Source organism: Procambarus clarkii, chromosome 8, assembly GCF_040958095.1.
Source record: "Procambarus clarkii isolate CNS0578487 chromosome 8, FALCON_Pclarkii_2.0, whole genome shotgun sequence".
Classification (NCBI taxonomy): Eukaryota; Metazoa; Arthropoda; class Malacostraca; order Decapoda; family Cambaridae; genus Procambarus; species Procambarus clarkii.
Window position 1 is genome coordinate 30,807,830 of NC_091157.1, and position 5,000 is coordinate 30,812,829.

The following is a 5,000-nucleotide window of genomic DNA, read 5'->3' on the forward strand; positions in this document are numbered from 1 at the left end:
AGTCTCCTGGTGGGAAAGTGTTCTAAAGTTGTATACTTCACTCTCGTGTTTAGGAGAGTTGTGCCTTAAGCATAGACACTGTGTCTTCCCATATTAACAGGGACTTGATGAAATTAACGTCTAAATGACCCCTCACTTGCTCTAGTGCTCTTGGGAGGTGTTGATCTTTGGTGTATTTAAATACTCCGAAATTACCATCTCTTTTAAGGGTCTGAGCAGGTGGTGAAGAGGGTTAAGGCGTACCTGTTATGCCAGTTGCTGGAAGGCTTCTGTGCTGGCTAGGGTTCGAGTCTCCTGGTGGGAAAGTGTTCTAAAGTTGTATACTTCACTCTCGTGTTTAGGAGAGTTGTGCCTTAAGCATAGACACTGTGTCTTCCCATATTAACAGGGACTTGATGAAATTAACGTCTAAATGACCCCTCACTTGCTCTAGTGCTCTTGGGAGGTGTTGATCTTTGGTGTATTTAAATACTCCGAAATTACCATCTCTTTTAAGGGTCTGAGCAGGTGGTGAAGAGGGTTAAGGCGTACCTGTTATGCCAGTTGCTGGAAGGCTTCTGTGCTGGCTAGGTTCGAGTCTCCTGGTGGGAAAGTGTTCTAAAGTTGTATACTTCACTCTCGTGTTTAGGAGAGTTGTGCCTTAAGCATAGACACTGTGTCTTCCCATATTAACAGGGACTTGATGAAATTAACGTCTAAATGACCCCTCACTTGCTCTAGTGCTCTTGGGAGGTGTTGATCTTTGGTGTATTTAAATACTCCGAAATTACCATCTCTTTTAAGGGTCTGAGCAGGTGGTGAAGAGGGTTAAGGCGTACCTGTTATGCCAGTTGCTGGAAGGCTTCTGTGCTGGCTAGGGTTCGAGTCTCCTGGTGGGAAAGTGTTCTAAAGTTGTATACTTCACTCTCGTGTTTAGGAGAGTTGTGCCTTAAGCATAGACACTGTGTCTTCCCATATTAACAGGGACTTGATGAAATTAACGTCTAAATGACCCTCACTTGCTCTAGTGCTCTTGGGAGGTGTTGATCTTTGGTGTATTTAAATACTCCGAAATTACCATCTCTTTTAAGGGTCTGAGCAGGTGGTGAAGAGGGTTAAGGCGTACCTGTTATGCCAGTTGCTGGAAGGCTTCTGTGCTGGCTAGGGTTCGAGTCTCCTGGTGGGAAAGTGTTCTAAAGTTGTATACTTCACTCTCGTGTTTAGGAGAGTTGTGCCTTAAGCATAGACACTGTGTCTTCCCATATTAACAGGGACTTGATGAAATTAACGTCTAAATGACCCCTCACTTGCTCTAGTGCTCTTGGGAGGTGTTGATCTTTGGTGTATTTAAATACTCCGAAATTACCATCTCTTTTAAGGGTCTGAGCAGGTGGTGAAGAGGGTTAAGGCGTACCTGTTATGCCAGTTGCTGGAAGGCTTCTGTGCTGGCTAGGGTTCGAGTCTCCTGGTGGGAAAGTGTTCTAAAGTTGTATACTTCACTCTCGTGTTTAGGAGAGTTGTGCCTTAAGCATAGACACTGTGTCTTCCCATATTAACAGGGACTTGATGAAATTAACGTCTAAATGACCCCTCACTTGCTCTAGTGCTCTTGGGAGGTGTTGATCTTTGGTGTATTTAAATACTCCGAAATTACCATCTCTTTTAAGGGTCTGAGCAGGTGGTGAAGAGGGTTAAGGGCGTACCTGTTATGCCAGTTGCTGGAAGGCTTCTGTGCTGGCTAGGGTTCGAGTCTCCTGGTGGGAAAGTGTTCTAAAGTTGTATACTTCACTCTCGTGTTTAGGAGAGTTGTGCCTTAAGCATAGACACTGTGTCTTCCCATATTAACAGGGACTTGATGAAATTAACGTCTAAATGACCCCTCACTTGCTCTAGTGCTCTTGGGAGGTGTTGATCTTTGGTGTATTTAAATACTCCGAAATTACCATCTCTTTTAAGGGTCTGAGCAGGTGGTGAAGAGGGTTAAGGCGTACCTGTTATGCCAGTTGCTGGAAGGCTTCTGTGCTGGCTAGGGTTCGAGTCTCCTGGTGGGAAAGTGTTCTAAAGTTGTATACTTCACTCTCGTGTTTAGGAGAGTTGTGCCTTAAGCATAGACACTGTGTCTTCCCATATTAACAGGGACTTGATGAAATTAACGTCTAAATGACCCCTCACTTGCTCTAGTGCTCTTGGGAGGTGTTGATCTTTGGTGTATTTAAATACTCCGAAATTACCATCTCTTTAAGGGTCTGAGCAGGTGGTGAAGAGGGTTAAGGCGTACCTGTTATGCCAGTTGCTGGAAGGCTTCTGTGCTGGCTAGGGTTCGAGTCTCCTGGTGGGAAAGTGTTCTAAAGTTGTATACTTCACTCTCGTGTTTAGGAGAGTTGTGCCTTAAGCATAGACACTGTGTCTTCCCATATTAACAGGGACTTGATGAAATTAACGTCTAAATGACCCCTCACTTGCTCTAGTGCTCTTGGGAGGTGTTGATCTTTGGTGTATTTAAATACTCCGAAATTACCATCTCTTTTAAGGGTCTGAGCAGGTGGTGAAGAGGGTTAAGGCGTACCTGTTATGCCAGTTGCTGGAAGGCTTCTGTGCTGGCTAGGGTTCGAGTCTCCTGGTGGGAAAGTGTTCTAAAGTTGTATACTTCACTCTCGTGTTTAGGAGAGTTGTGCCTTAAGCATAGACACTGTGTCTTCCCCATATTAACAGGGACTTGATGAAATTAACGTCTAAATGACCCCTCACTTGCTCTAGTGCTCTTGGGAGTGTTGATCTTTGGTGTATTTAAATACTCCGAAATTACCATCTCTTTTAAGGGTCTGAGCAGGTGGTGAAGAGGGTTAAGGCGTACCTGTTATGCCAGTTGCTGGAAGGCTTCTGTGCTGGCTAGGGTTCGAGTCTCCTGGTGGGAAAGTGTTCTAAAGTTGTATACTTCACTCTCGTGTTTAGGAGAGTTGTGCCTTAAGCATAGACACTGTGTCTTCCCATATTAACAGGGACTTGATGAAATTAACGTCTAAATGACCCCTCACTTGCTCTAGTGCTCTTGGGAGGTGTTGATCTTTGGTGTATTTAAATACTCCGAAATTACCATCTCTTTTAAGGGTCTGAGCAGGTGGTGAAGAGGGTTAAGGCGTACCTGTTATGCCAGTTGCTGGAAGGCTTCTGTGCTGGCTAGGGTTCGAGTCTCCTGGTGGGAAAGTGTTCTAAAGTTGTATACTTCACTCTCGTGTTTAGGAGAGTTGTGCCTTAAGCATAGACACTGTGTCTTCCCATATTAACAGGGACTTGATGAAATTAACGTCTAAATGACCCCTCACTTGCTCTAGTGCTCTTGGGAGGTGTTGATCTTTGGTGTATTTAAATACTCCGAAATTACCATCTCTTTTAAGGGTCTGAGCAGGTGGTGAAGAGGGTTAAGGCGTACCTGTTATGCCAGTTGCTGGAAGGCTTCTGTGCTGGCTAGGGTTCGAGTCTCCTGGTGGGAAAGTGTTCTAAAGTTGTATACTTCACTCTCGTGTTTAGGAGAGTTGTGCCTTAAGCATAGACACTGTGTCTTCCCATATTAACAGGGACTTGATGAAATTAACGTCTAAATGACCCCTCACTTGCTCTAGTGCTCTTGGGAGGTGTTGATCTTTGGTGTATTTAAATACTCCGAAATTACCATCTCTTTTAAGGGTCTGAGCAGGTGGTGAAGAGGGTTAAGGCGTACCTGTTATGCCAGTTGCTGGAAGGCTTCTGTGCTGGCTAGGGTTCGAGTCTCCTGGTGGGAAAGTGTTCTAAAGTTGTATACTTCACTCTCGTGTTTAGGAGAGTTGTGCCTTAAGCATAGACACTGTGTCTTCCCATATTAACAGGGACTTGATGAAATTAACGTCTAAATGACCCCTCACTTGCTCTAGTGCTCTTGGGAGGTGTTGATCTTTGGTGTATTTAAATACTCCGAAATTACCATCTCTTTTAAGGGTCTGAGCAGGTGGTGAAGAGGGTTAAGGCGTACCTGTTATGCCAGTTGCTGGAAGGCTTCTGTGCTGGCTAGGGTTCGAGTCTCCTGGTGGGAAAGTGTTCTAAAGTTGTATACTTCACTCTCGTGTTTAGGAGAGTTGTGCCTTAAGCATAGACACTGTGTCTTCCCATATTAACAGGGACTTGATGAAATTAACGTCTAAATGACCCCTCACTTGCTCTAGTGCTCTTGGGAGGTGTTGATCTTTGGTGTATTTAAATACTCCGAAATTACCATCTCTTTTAAGGGTCTGAGCAGGTGGTGAAGAGGGTTAAGGCGTACCTGTTATGCCAGTTGCTGGAAGGCTTCTGTGCTGGCTAGGGTTCGAGTCTCCTGGTGGGAAAGTGTTCTAAAGTTGTATACTTCACTCTCGTGTTTAGGAGAGTTGTGCCTTAAGCATAGACACTGTGTCTTCCCATATTAACAGGGACTTGATGAAATTAACGTCTAAATGACCCCTCACTTGCTCTAGTGCTCTTGGGAGGTGTTGATCTTTGGTGTATTTAAATACTCCGAAATTACCATCTCTTTTAAGGGTCTGAGCAGGTGGTGAAGAGGGTTAAGGCGTACCTGTTATGCCAGTTGCTGGAAGGCTTCTGTGCTGGCTAGGGTTCGAGTCTCCTGGTGGGAAAGTGTTCTAAAGTTGTATACTTCACTCTCGTGTTTAGGAGAGTTGTGCCTTAAGCATAGACACTGTGTCTTCCCATATTAACAGGGACTTGATGAAATTAACGTCTAAATGACCCCTCACTTGCTCTAGTGCTCTTGGGAGGTGTTGATCTTTGGTGTATTTAAATACTCCGAAATTACCATCTCTTTTAAGGGTCTGAGCAGGTGGTGAAGAGGGTTAAGGCGTACCTGTTATGCCAGTTGCTGGAAGGCTTCTGTGCTGGCTAGGGTTCGAGTCTCCTGGTGGGAAAGTGTTCTAAAGTTGTATACTTCACTCTCGTGTTTAGGAGAGTTGTGCCTTAAGCATAGACACTGTGTCTTCCCATATTAACAGGGACTT